Below are 14,662 nucleotides of genomic sequence, written 5' to 3' on the forward strand. Positions count from 1 at the left end.
AACGCCTGCTGGGTTAAAGTTTCAAAATTTCAAATGAGATGTGGAAATTTCTATATGTGGAAAAACAAGCTATATATGCAAATTCAACAGTTACTTGTTGCAGCTATTACAGAAAGTTGCTATGAATAAAACAACTTAATTTTTCTCTAATTGTAATTCTAATAAAACAACTTAATCTCTCTTCTCTAATTCTGTTCTCTTCTGTAAAAATATCATGGCAGCAATGAATGTAATGGGAAACGAAGAAAGACATCATTTCTGGCCATATTCATATCATATAAGAGAAAAAGAATTATACAGTAGTTATGTATGCATGTAAAGCATACAATTAATGACGGTAGCTCTTCAATGTGAGCTGATTTTCGAGGGGCCATCTTAATCTAAAAATGCTTCAATTACCCAATTTCTTGTTTCAGGTATTAAATACAATAAACGAAAATAATTCTAAAATTGAAAGCCTATCACAATTCAAAAATCGTTGCAACATTGAAAGGAATGAAAGCTTTTTACAATGGATAACGAATTAAATCAATAATTTATGAATGTAGATTTTAACGAATAAAAAAGTGAAGGACTGGTTGAACTTCTTTCTTTCAAGGACACATAGAAACATGTATTGTATAACAACGTTGCTTAACAAGAATCTAAAGGTTCGGTTTTACGTCATTTTCAATCAGGTAAATAATGCTTTTATGAAATTAATTTATATCTGTATCATATTAGTTTTAGAATCTTATGTCCTATAATTCATTTTCAGCGCCAGTATTAATCCATCAGAGTACACAGAGCAGGAACTGAATTCGATTAGGGGACCATCTAAAGTATGATCCATTCAGAAAAGGTGGTGGTAGAATAGACTGCTTTTGAATATAGCTTGAATTTTGTTCTAATGTTCTTCTGAATTATTAGATACGTAACTTCGACATTGAGGGTTGGTCCAAAATATAAAGTGGATTAAATTGTTCATTTCCAGCTTATTTTCTATGTAGGTAAAACACGGCACAATATTGACAGAACCAGGGGAGGACTTGCTCCAAATTTAGGGCCCGGGCCAATTCGTCGGGAAAAGGCCCTGAAAATAAAAAATAAGTTTACAGGTATCCCCAAAGTTGTTTGTTGCATCACTCTTTTATACTGGCTTAAAACGTTATTGGAATATTGCTATTAATTCTAATTAGTAACCACTGGAGATTTAATTCTGACGTAGTATAAGAGATGAGAGAAAATGATGACATTGCGGGGGGAGGGAATTATTGTTTTCTAGCTGACGTTTAAAGGAGGGCCTTAGTGATGAAAAACGGCGAATTCGGAGGGGTCACCTTTTTCGATCACTGAAGCTCTGGTACCCAGGTTAGAACTTAATGAAAAATCTATGTTATTCAAGAAATATCTAAATTTTCAAAAAAATCTTGATATGTAATTTTCCAGTCAAAACATAATAGGGGTTGATGTTTTTTTTATCATTGGTTGAGCGGGCAGGTTAATTGATTGTTTGCGCAGCAACTAAGGTGGTAACATCAGTATCATAGGCAGAGTTTGCGAAACGTTAATGAAGTAGGGGAGGAGAGGAGTTCAGGGGTTAAATAAAGGCCACCACCATTTTGATCGAATTCAAGGAAAATTTTCGAAATATGACAGTACAGGGATGGCCAGAAATGCATCTAAAATATTTGCCACATCAAGTTTGTCGAAAGGACGATCTTGGGCAATACATGTAAGCTTTCATTTACAATAATTCCCCATCCCCTAATTCTTTTCAATTACCAACAAGCCAAGATCTTATTCTCAACTTTTAGCGACACACATTACCTTGAAGAAATTTCTAAACGCAATTATAAAAAACCCTATCTTGTCTATGGAAGACAGTAAAAAAATGTTCTCAGTAAGAAACTTTCAAGAGTAACGAGTCATTCCTTTCTATGTTTAGATATTGATTCATGTCTACATTTCTATGAGCATAAAGCTTGTAATGCATCTAAGTCTTCCAGTTGTATCTCGTTTCTTTTTCTTGTTTAGTTTAAAATGGGAAACACTTAAAACTTATTCACTTTTGCAGGCCTGTAGACTGCTAAACTGGAGTGGGGGGGGGGGGGGGGGGGCATGGATAGAAATATAGCTTTTTCTATACCTGCCTTACGAAATACTGTCAGATCAAGATGCGCTTATAAGATCTTCAAACACAATTTTGCAAATTATTGAGAGCATTGCCACGCTGCCCCCAGTGTCCACGGGGCTGTTATTTTGCAAAGTTCGTCAGGGCAAATCTCGCATGGTTTTCGCCACATCAACAAATTCTCGAATTACAAACTAGTACAGTCAGACCACGTCAATTGAGTTGTGCCAAAATTTTGCCGAAGAAATACACAAAAATTTGGCGTAAGTAACACATGTTTTATGCCTAAGATCTTTGGTGAATCATTCATGTTTTATATTGGAGCAAAGTATGGATGTACTGGAACAAAAATTTTGTCAGAGCTGAGGGTGTTGAACCCTCAGCGTACCTTCCGTCACCGTAAAAAGTGTACCTTCCTAGAAATTTAGTCACAACAATTTCATGTCCTGACCACCTTAACCTATGATTAAATGAAAACATTTAAACTGAGGGCCCGAAGAGAAAATTTACCAGATTTTGGAACTTCCAGTTAAGTATCATATTATTGCATTAGGGACAGTGAGCCCTGGGCCAGGGATTCTCCTTGCTTACATGGGGCCCCAAATTTTGGAAAATGCTTTTTCAGTACTTAAATACCGCAAAGTGATCTTTTTATCCATTCTGTATCCACTAATCTGATGTTTCAGGGCACTTCTAGCCCCCTCTGCCCCTCTATGGCGGAGCAGCGAATGTTCAGCAAGACAATTTACATTCTTTTTCTATAAGAACCAGTAAATTTATGTTCAGGCTGGCTGTTTTTAATTATTTTCGTCATAATAAGTCTGAGACTGGATTGTTCTTAATTTCTTCTTAAATTAGTAAGATTTAAGCAGTGCTATTGCTAACTTTTTCGCTCTATGGAGGTGCTCAAGCATCATTTGCCGACAAAGTAAGTCAGACGACCTTCATTTGCCGACAAGTTTGAATATTCACCGAAAAAGCAACCACAGATGCTGCGAAGCTAGGGTCAGGAATTGTTATAGGTAAACCGCGTACACTCGTCACCAATTTCTGAAAATTTTTCAGCACACCCATTACCAGCTGCCCCTTTTTCAAATTTGCTCTGGATCCGTCCTGCAAGAAAACACCATTTTTCAGAGAGATACTGGAACAATTGGACGCTGCAAAGAGAATCATTATTTGAAAAAGGGTGTTCTCTAGAGGAACTCCAATCCTGGTGCCCTTACTCTAATTCTGGTGCCCTTACTCCAATTCTGGTGCCTCAAATTTCAAATGTGATTAAACAAATATTCAATAAACTTTCATGCTATATAACGTTCCAGGTACAAGAAACAAACAAACTGATAATGCATGATCTAGATCACACCATTTTTCATTTTACACCAAAAGGAAAACAGTAAAAAATTTTTGCACGGGGATGACGTATTTTCTTTTTTCTGGCCTCTGACTTGAGATAAAGAATTAAGTTGTAGCTCAGTAAGAATATTTTTGCTGCAACTTAGTTTCAGTAATAATATTTAATATTTATACATGAAAAAAACATTATTTATTGCAATCGTCCTACTGGCTGCAAATTAGCTTTCCTCTCATAGCCTTTTTTCTGTTCCTCGTTTAAAATCGCCAGACCAATATTTACTTGATAATGCACCTTGAGTTTGCTTCTGATCCATTTCAGAATACTCTCGTGAAAAATAAAATGTTTTCTAAGAAAATTGTCGATGGCATGCTTCTCTGTTTACAAATTTAATTCTGAAAAATATAAAATTTTATCCTACTTGGAAGGCTTTTACGAATTTTCATGAAAGAGGATCTGCATTATTTTCAAAATTTTATTCAACCAGGTAGCATTCTGTTTTGCTAAGATCTTTAGAGACAATACGGTGTCTAATTTTCACGATGCAGCGCAAGATCCTCAACACTGTGTGTTGTTAATGTTGTCTGAGTTGTTCTGCTTGTCCTTGACTTTTGTCATACTTTTGGACGACTTGTTCCGATTTCAGATAACGGCGAAGATTATGCCCCTTCCAAGGCGAATCTATTGTTGACATGAAATTCGGAACAAATCCGTAGTTCTGATTGGGTGATTTGTTCCAATTTTAGACAAAGAGAATTTTAGCAAAGCTTGAAGTGTATGAAATTGGCAGTTGACAAAGCATGCCCAGGGAAAGCTCCGTGTTTACAAGCATATCTGTGATATGGTAGATGGCTAAAATCCCATCGAAACGTGAAGCTCATTTGCTTGATGGTAGAGATCAACTTTTTCTCGGTACGCTGTTTGTTAGGCTACCAAGTTATTTGAAGTGATATTTTTTAGGATGCATCGACATTCGAACACTTCTTATCGGCTTGTTATTATTGAAAGTTTGTTTCGACTGTGAAACGCTAGGCCTGTTGCCATTACCTCCATTTCTGATACGTTGTGCCAGATTTTAATAATGCTATTTCATTCTAAATTATTTTCAATAATAATAAAATCGTTGTTTATTGCAATCGTCATTCTGGCTGCAAATTAGCTTTCCTGTCATAGCCTTTTTTCAGTTGCTCATTTAAATCGCTAGATGTATATTTACTTGACAATTTCTGCACCTTGAGTTTGCTTCTGATTCATTTCAGAATACTCTCGTGGAAAATAAAATGTTTTCTAAGAAAATAGCCAATGCCATGCTTCTCTGTTTACAGATTAAATTCAAAAAAATATAAAATTTTATCCTATTTGGAAGGCTTTTACGAATTTTCATGTAAGGGGATCTTGCATTATTTTCAAAATTTTATTCAACTAGGTAGCATTCTGTTTTGATAAGATCTTTAGAGACAATACGGTGTCTAATTTTCACGATGCAGCGCAAGATCCTCAACACTGTGTGTTGTTAATGTTGTCTGAGTTGTTCTGCTTGTCCTTGACTTTTGTCATACTTTTGGACGACTTGTTCCGATTTCAGATAACGGCGAAGATTATGCCCCTTCCAAGGCGAATCTATTGTTGACATGAAATTCGGAACAAATCCGTAGTTCTGATTGGGTGATTTGTTCCAATTTTAGACAAAGAGAATTTTAGCAAAGCTTGAAGTGTATGACATTGGCAGTTGACAAAGCATGCCCAGGGAAAGCTCCGTGCTTACAAGCATATCTGTGATATGGTAGATGGCTAAAATCCCATCGAAACGTGAAGCTCATTTGCTTGATGGTAGAGATCAACTTTTTCTCGGTACGCTGTTTGTTAGGCTACCAAGTTATTTGAAGTGATATTTTTTAGGATGCATCGACATTCGAACACTTCTTATCGGCTTGTTATTATTGAAAGTTTGTTTCGACTGTGAAACGCTAGGCCTGTTGCCATTACCTCCATTTCTGATACGTTGTGCCAGATTTTAATAATGCTATTTCATTCTAAATTATTTTCAATAATAATAAAATCGTTGTTTATTGCAATCGTCATTCTGGCTGCAAATTAACTTTCCTGTCATAGCCTTTTTTCAGTTGCTCATTTAAATCGCTAGATGTATATTTACTTGACAATTTCTGCACCTTGAGTTTGCTTCTGATTCATTTCAGAATACTCTCGTGGAAAATAAAATGTTTTCTAAGAAAATAGCCAATGCCATGCTTCTCTGTTTACAGATTAAATTCAAAAAAATATAAAATTTTATCCTATTTGGAAGGCTTTTACGAATTTTCATGTAAGGGGATCTTGCATTATTTTCAAAATTTTATTCAACTAGGTAGCATTCTGTTTTGATAAGATCTTTAGAGACAATACGGTTCCTTTTTTTCACGATGCAGCGCAAGATCCTCAACACTGTGTGTTGTTAATGTTGTCTGAGTTGTTCTGCTTGTCCTTGACTTTTGTCATACTTTTGGACGACTTGTTCCGATTTCAGATAACGGCGAAGATTATGCCCCTTCCAAGTCGAATCTATTGTTGACATGAAATTCGGAACAAATCCGTAGTTCTGATTGGGTGATTTGTTCCAATTTTAGACATAGAGAATTCTAGCAAAGCTTGAAGTGTATGACATTGGCAGTTGACAAAGCATGCCCAGGGAAAGCTCCGTGTCTACAAGCATTTCTGTGATATGGTAGATGGCTAAAATCCCATCGAAACGTGAAGCTCATTTGCTTGATGGTAGAGATCAACTTTTTCTCGGTACTTGTTTGTTAGGCTACCAAGTTATTTAAAGTGATATTTTTTAGGATGCATCGACATTTGAACATTTCTTATCGGCTTGTTATTATTGAAAGTTTGTTTCGACTGTGAAACGCTAGGCCTGTTGCCATTACCTCAATTTCCGATACGTTGTGCCAGATTTTACAATGCTATTTCATTCTAAATTATTTCCAATAATAATAAAATCGTTGTTTATTGCAATCGTCTTCATGGCTGCAAATTAGCTTTCCTGTCATAGCCTTTTTTCAGTTGCTCATTTAAATCGCCAGATGTATATTTACTTGACAATTTCTGCACCTTGAGTTTGCTTCTGATCCATTTCAGAATACTCTCGTGGAAAATAAAATGTTTTCTAAGAAAATAGCCAATGCCATGCTTCTCTGTTTACAGATTAAATTCAAAAAAATATAAAATTTTATCCTATTTGGAAGGCTTTTACGAATTTTCATGAAAGAGGATCTGCATTATTTTCAAATCTTTATTCAACTAGGTAGCATTCTGTTTTGCCAAGATCTTTAGAGACAATACGGTTCCTAATTTTCACTATGCAGCGCAAGATCCTCAACACTGTGTGTTGTTAATGTTGTCTGAGTTGTTCTGCTTGTCCTTGACTTTTGTCATACTTTTGGACGACTTGTTCCGATTTCAGATAACGGCGAAGATTATGCCCCTTCCAAGGCGAATCTATTGTTGACATGAAATTCGGAACAAATCCGTAGTTCTGATTGGGTGATTTGTTCCAATTTTAGACAAAGATAATTCTAGCAAAGCTTGAAGTGTATGACATTTGTAGTTGACAAAGCATGCCCAGGGGAAGCTCCGTGTTTACAAGAATATCTGTGATATGGTAGATGGCTAAAATCCCATCGAAACGTGAACAGGGGCGCAGTGGCTGGAGGAGCAGGGGGGCAGCCTTCCTCTTAAAATTTTGTCGGATAGTCGGAAAATCCAACGTTTGTCGGAAAATTTGAAATATCAGACAAAATGTAAGGTTTTCATCGATTCTGTCCAAAAGGTCGCATATTTGTTAAACCTATCGTAAAATTGGGCATGCTCTACCCTTCTTACTTTTTTTCATTAGAGTATTTATCGGAATCTTCGCATTGCTTAAATTTGTAAAGGAAATTAACGCTTTGGTCTCAGTTATTTTATAAACTCCCATTTCCGACAGCTAAAGTTCAACTCAGTTCATTTCGAAATGAATTCGCTGGTGTTGTAGAAGACGCAAAAAGTTATTGTTTTCGCCATGACTTAGAAGAGCAAAATTTTGTCGAGCGACGAATACGCAGAAAGAAAAAGATGCCAGGGGAAAATTGCATGGATGAATTAGAAGGAAATAGGGAATCCGTATATCATCGTGATAGTAGATACAGCTATCAGCTCAATGAATACAAGATTCACGTCTCATAAGCAGGGCCGCGGACAGGATTTATAGGCCCCGGGTCAAAACGAACGATAGAAAGCTCGTGGTCCGAGGAAAATTGCGATGGTGGCTATTACTTCTTTGGTAATTTAAAGGGGGCCTATAACAGGGGGGGGGCAAAAGCCGCAAAACCGTGCAAAAATCAACCAAATGCCGCAATCCGCAATGAAGTTAAGAGGTCCTATAAAGGGAAATTGAAATATGAAATAATTAAAGTTTTCGGGGAGAAAATATAACTATTTAGATTTTTTGGCTTTTAAATATGAATTAACTATGGTTCCCAATATTAAATATGAAATAACAAAATAACTGAACGGTTGGTAAAAATGCCAATAGCATAGAATCTACCGCAAATAGTTTTGGCAAATAGATATATTATCTCAACAAAATAAACGAGAACATCAAATGGCATCATAAAAATGTTTTTATCTACATTAATCGTTCCACATCTTTATACTATGAATTCTTTCTAAGACCACTAAACAACAGTTTTGTAAACCATTTAAGTTGCAGGAATAATTTGATGATAAAATCTTTCCTCTAAATCTTCAAATTTCTAAACAGATATTGTTCATTTTTCAATTTTTTTTATTTGAGGCTAGACATGTTTCCCGCGAAGTTATTCTTATCTTAAACAAATTAGACGAAGCACGTAGCACACCAATTCAACTTACAGCCTCATTTCTGCATTAAATCTACAATACAAGCACAAACAATCTGAAAAAATTGTATCCAGCCAATAATGATGATAAAACCAAATCTGAGCATAAAAAGGTCGTACATAATGAAGTCACAGAATAGGAATTAGGCAGAAGGGGAACTCCTGCCTATCAGGTGAAGCCTAAAAAAACTAGCGCATGCGTTAATTTATACGAAGCTTAGCATGTTTCTGTCGGGGAAATTTTAAAAAAGAATGAAAGTAGACAACTTTATTTAAGACGAAATGCCCTATGATAGTAAACAAATTCAGTTATGTATCATAATTCATTTATAGCTGATTAATTAATGTTAATTTATCATGGCTAAGTTCGTCTAATGAAATCGAGGTTAAAGGGGAATTAAGGAATTCTATTGTTGACTCAGGCTTCAAAAACAACAAAGGAACCGACGAGATATACCCTTCTGCTTATTCCCTATTCTGTGATAAAGTTTGGTGAAATTTCCTAAACGAGGCCGTAAGTCGAATTGGTGTATACTTGAGAGAAACAAGTGACCGATATCTCATAATGTCAAAAAAAATTGTTCCTGACCATACTTTTTAATTCAATATGGCGCCAATAAACAATGCTAAAAATTGATAGATATTATGTTTTTGACGCAAGACGAAGTAACTATATTAGATCAAACTATAAGAAAAAATTATGAAAAGCCACGTGAAGGCAACCGTAAAGAGAATTTGGCCCACTACAGCTCCTGCTTTTTCACACTCGATGAGTACCCCTTGAAAAGACACCTAAAATATCTACTCTTTAGAAACATGTAGTCAATCTCTAGTTTTTATAACGATTTCTTCTTGAGAATACCGAAAGGGTGGATTTTGCTTAGTTTTAGCTTTGCATAAACTTTATTTTAACATTTTTTCTTGCTATCTTATGCATCCACGACTGCAAGTGACTAGAAATAATAGTTTGACTGTAGTATGAAGAATTGATTAAACAACTGAATTTACTGGTTATTAGGGCTCTTGGCGGTTAGTAGAGCCAAATCCTTCAGGCACATTGTCTCTCCCAGGCATGTCTATAACTGGCCCCTTCAGGTTGTACCCTCCACGCAAAGGACTTCAGACTATCAGTTCAGTTTTATCTGTGAACAAGCTTAAGCATTTGAATTTGCAACGCTTATTTCCCAATCTTTTCATTGCATTAAGTTTGTTTCTGACTTTGCCTTCTAGTGTTGCATCAGGCGAAATATCGTCCAGGAAGCTCAAATTCATAAAGTATTATCTTCGCTTTACCATTGACCAAAACAGGCTTAGCTCACTGGTTTCAATGTCCATGGAAAATGAAATTGCCGAAAAACTTGACTATAGCTCCATAATTAACCTTTTTATAGATGCAAAGCCTTGAAATTTTTTTGTGAACTATCTAAACAATTATCTAAAGCTACTAGCTCTGTTAGAGTTACATAAATGGGGTTAATACTATTACTGCTTGTTTCTATCATTGAAAGGTTTTGGTAATGTAGAAGCTGAATTGCTACTTATCAACTTTTTACTAAGTTATTATCTGTGGGCCCATAAAGTCATGGGCCCCCGGGTCAATGACCCCCCTGACCCCCCCTCTCCTCAGCACTGCTCATAAGGCAATTTCGACAGATTTTGCCTTGCTCAACCCTGAATGTTTTCAAAAAACAATTGAAAGGCAGTTGTGTGCCGTGTCATTCAAAAAGGTTGCGAAGCACGGCCTGCATGACGAAAAATCAAAAGATGAGTACAGCTCTTTCGTCAATAATAACCGTAAATTTAGGAAAGTTAGAGAGAAGAGCTGCAGGAGAAAGTCTTGATTTAAGCCCCGGCCAAACCATTCGATTTTTCACTCGGTTTTTTTACTCGACAAGAAATCGAGTGAAAAATAGAGTCGTTTGGCCACCTTGTCGAACAAGTCGATTGGCGTCGAGTGATGTCGAGTGAAGTTTGATCTCTATCAAAAAAGTCTAGTGAAAAAGGTGTTGTCGAATGAAAATTGAATCGTTTGGCCACCTTGTCGTGTGAGTCGAGTGAGCGCGTGCGCAGTTGTCATCTCTTATGCTGGGCAGGGAAGCATACTGCCATGGGGCCTTGAGGTCCAGGGGACCTTTTTAAGTGATGAATTTCATTTTAAGAATGGAATTAATCAAAAGAAACAAAATTTTGCCTGAAAATAGTAATTTATTTAAACGAAATAAGTATTTAATGGCGGTTCCTGCATGAAACGGACAAACAGGGTCTTATGTCGTTCGCGTTCTTCAAGAGATTGTAAAAGGATATTTGCACGCAAGATAAACACGGCAGCCGATTTGCGTTTATTTGCCTTCATTTTGTTGTAGTGAGTGAAAAGTCGAATGAAAAATCGAGCGAAAGATCGAATCGTTTGGCCAAGACTTTGAATAGAGAAAACTTCCCATCAGTTTTTCAGTTGATGATAAGTACAACCTGCAAAGTGCCTTTCCACAGCTGGTCCTTCTTTACAAGATTCTCGTCACTTTGCCAATAGGTTCAACAAACTATGAAAGAGCTATTTAAGGTTAAGCATAAATAAGTGCAAAGTAATTATGATGCGATTTAAACTTGCCAAAAAAACTTTTTGCTATAAACAGCTATAAACACTAACGTGACAGTTTATTGTCTAGTATATAGTTCATAGCGATTTATATTTGGTAAGTTTTTTTAGAATAAAGGCGAACAATCCATTCGTTAACGATTTCCAGATCCATTCGTGATATTGTAGTATCAAGTGTTGCAGTATATGCAGCAATGGCTTTCCATGGTCTTAACATGGTCGGATAGCAATCGTTTTATGATGGTCTGAACATGTCCTGTTAGCGATGGTTATATCATGATCTGGACATGATCTGTTAGCAATCGTTTTATGATGGTCTGAACATGTCCTGTTAGCGATGGTTATATCCAGGGCCTTGTTGGGGGGGGGGGGGGGTGAACTACAAATTTACCTGATTAAAATCATGAACTGAAATTCTTTAGTTGCTCTCACGAACCTCTGCAATACATTTTGTCAATCTAACTTTGTGGCATATAATTCACAACTTCCTGTTTTATATGATAGTAACAGACTTTACGTATTTATCATATGAAAGAAATTTCAGACAAATTGTTGTACAAATTAATAAAGGAAATAACGGACAAATTATCGTATATTTTGGAAGTGTTTAAACTTCTTAGCTGGCAATGGCGTCGGATCCTCAATCGCAAGAAAGAAAATCATCAAGAAAACAAACAAATAAATTTATTATTCATGCAGCTGAAAAGATTATAAAATGATAAATGCACACAAGCACATACGTAAGCAAAATGAAGTCAATCTAACAACGTGGGCATGGTTTGTTTTCATCTTCGACATCTCTGGGTCTAAGTTCAAGCAGTTCCAGCTGCTCGGCCTCTCTGTGTTTACGTGCGACGGATTGATCATTGCCACTTTCAAATGAACGCCCACGTGGTGGTATATCTAAATAGCGTCCTGCTACTCCAGGTAAACCTTTACAATTATGTTGTTGTTGCTGTACAATGAAGAAAACGAGCAGAACCACAAAAATCCTGAAGGAAATCATCTCTCTTCTGTTTTTTCTTCAGCACTAGAAAGAAAACAATGAAAAGAAAATCATGATTTGCGTACATTGGCTGTACTGTTACGATTATTGACAATGGCTTTGAAATAAACAAGCATTTGAGTAAACTAAAGGTTTTCCTGTGACACTCTTCAGAGTTTAAAACGCCAGAACATAGATCGAAAACTTTACGCTAGGAAATATATGACTGTTAAGGTATATATTTTTCCGTAAGCGTATATTTTTCGCTCTATGTTCTGACGTTTCAAACTCTAAAGAGTGTCAGACGAAAACCTTTAGTTTACTCAAATGTTTGCTTTTTTAAAGCCATTTTCAGGTTTTGTACCACCAAAAGATTGTTTGCATGCTACAATTCTGTATCAACGTCGAGAAAACTAGTAGCAATGCAAGGTGGTCGAAAGTTTATAAACTTTTTGGATGCAATATGAAATGCATACCCTTAAATATAATTTAAATTTGCAAAAATCAAACTCAATCAAGAAAATTAAAAAATATTACCTTTCCTTTAAAAATAATACCCCAAAATTGAAGGCCATGCTAAAAATAAATCCCAAAATTTATAAGCATATTGGTTTTTTTCCTAAAATTTATTTTCTACTTGCAAAATGTACCCCAAAAATGGTACATTCCGTATCAGGGTGTGTGGAAGCTACCCCCCCCCCTCCGGGCAAAAATATCTATAAAGCAATCGAATTCTCTACCTTCATTTGTAGATATGATTACAGAGATAGATAGGGGGCGGGGGGTAAATCTAATGTGTAGCTGAACGGGATCGTACCGCATATATGGGTGGGTTGGAAGTCTTCCAAATGCCTAGATATAGGTCTTCAGAATGCATTGATGCCAAAAGAAATGGGTCTGCTCTACTGTTGAGAACCTTAATTTTGTGTTTAAATAAAATCCTTCCTGATGAAAGCGATGTTTGCTACGTAATGTAATATGTCAGTTGTAGTTCGCCATTTTTAAGTGAATAATTTTGCTATATTTTTGGCAGCACGCTCCCGTCACTCTTTGGTTCAAGTTACCACAAGGAGAAGGGTGCTGCCAGTAGTAGAGCTATGTCAGACTGTAAAGTCACAAAAGACAGTATTTTCTATTATGCTGTGTCTAAGTCTAGCTCTTTACAGGTCTACCTATGCCAGACTGTGAAGACTGGTCTTCGCGGGGATCGTGTTTTCCACCATTTAAGCTTCTGAAAAAAACAACGAGTACAAAATCTCTTCCAAAGCCTTTGCTGCAAATTCCATGCACGTGTTTTAACGAAACGATTGTTTTCCTGGAAATTAGAGAAGCGTTACAAATTAGGATGGCTGGTCAATAGAAAGTAAGATGCCTCCTTTGTTGCTAAATGAAAGCACACTGAAATGAAAATTTTATTTTTTGTTTCGGTAATGAAGACAGCGACACTGCCTTTAAAGGCAGTCTGTCCCCTCAATGATTGGCTGATAGAGCGATTGTTCTTCCCGCCAAAACGGATTAACGGCTTCTCGCTTTGGCTGGCCTAGCTGCGGTAGTGAAACTGCGAGCAAAAAGCTATCGGAAATGGCAAGAAGATTTACTTACTAGACTTGAATCACTTATTCTTATTCTGTGATTAAATGATGAAAATGTCCAATAGCATACACTACTAACTGCAATGAACCCTGCCGATTAAGAAGCAAGCGAGTAGCTATTTGCTTCAGAATATATGTTATTTTCCACGAGGGTTTTCTAAAATGGGCAACAACCAAATCATTGATGCAGAATTTATTGAAGTACATTTCGTCTGGGGCTGTAAATGAACAACTAAGAAAATTCTTTGGTAGGAAGACTAATTTGCATTCAGAATGACGATAGCAATAAACAATTATTTGCTGTCATTGTCAAAAATTTAAACTTGATTTAAATTTGAAATCTTGCACAACATATTATGATTGAGCTATTTGATAGCAACATTTTACAATCGAAACAGATCTGCACGGTGAAAAAAAGACTGTTATGAATGCGTATAGAGAGAGATGCAGCTTACCACGATTAAATCCTGTCACTGCCTGTAAGCCAATGAGATTCACGTTTCAAGGAAACTTGTGCAATCAACGATATGCTGCTAAATACGGACGGAGCCTTCCCTGTGCATATGTTGTCGTGTTGTCAGAAGTTGATGTCATAATTTAAAGACTCATTGCTAACAATAGGCCTCTGCGGGTGTGACGACGGTCCATTAAATGCATTATGGGATGCTTGCGTGGCGCAATGGCTCATGGTTAGCAATGAGTCTTTGAGCGCTACTAGATTTGACTTTGTACAAATTTGAACAAATTATCCAATCAGAACTGCGGACTTTCTCCGAATTTTGATGTCAAATGTCAACAATCGATTCACTTTGGAAGGGGCATAATCTTCGCCGCCGAGAGAGAGGGGCAAGTGAGGCAAATTGCCCCAGGGCCTCGACGTCTAAAGAGTTAAACATAAAACAATGCATTCCGTTTTGAAATTCCATATCAAAATTAGGCTTGAGAAAAGTAGATCATTTTAAACAAATATATAAATTTGAACTAATTTAAAGGGCGTGGTCGCAACAATTTTATGCTCGCTTCCCTCGCATGGGGCATCGTCTTCCGCTGCTGTCCCAAGGCCTCGAAAACCTCTCGGCGGCAACGGAGCGGTATAAGGAACTCAGCAAAAATGAGCACCGTTCCTT

General features: G+C 36.6%; 2 long non-coding RNA genes across 2 annotated transcripts; one reads left to right on the forward strand and one right to left on the reverse strand.

The window, feature by feature from the left end:
• The first annotated feature begins 3,943 nt into the window (after positions 1–3,943).
• Positions 3,944–11,509, forward strand: LOC135690619 (uncharacterized). The gene is made up of 3 exons (XR_016145308.1): positions 3,944–4,379; positions 5,153–6,257; positions 7,028–11,509. It is a non-coding gene; the product is annotated as an uncharacterized LOC135690619 (long non-coding RNA).
• Positions 11,510–11,637: 128 nt separating this feature from the next.
• Positions 11,638–14,235, reverse strand: LOC135690618 (uncharacterized). Its single transcript, XR_010516663.2, has 2 exons — positions 13,991–14,235; positions 11,638–11,988 (listed from the first exon to the last, which is right to left on the reverse strand). It is a non-coding gene; the product is annotated as an uncharacterized LOC135690618 (long non-coding RNA).
• Positions 14,236–14,662: the final 427 nt, after the last annotated feature.

The sequence above is a fragment of the Rhopilema esculentum genome, chromosome 4 (genome assembly GCF_057945365.1).
Source record: "Rhopilema esculentum isolate cy_ngs chromosome 4, ASM5794536v1, whole genome shotgun sequence".
NCBI classification, from domain to species: domain Eukaryota; kingdom Metazoa; phylum Cnidaria; class Scyphozoa; order Rhizostomeae; family Rhizostomatidae; genus Rhopilema; species Rhopilema esculentum.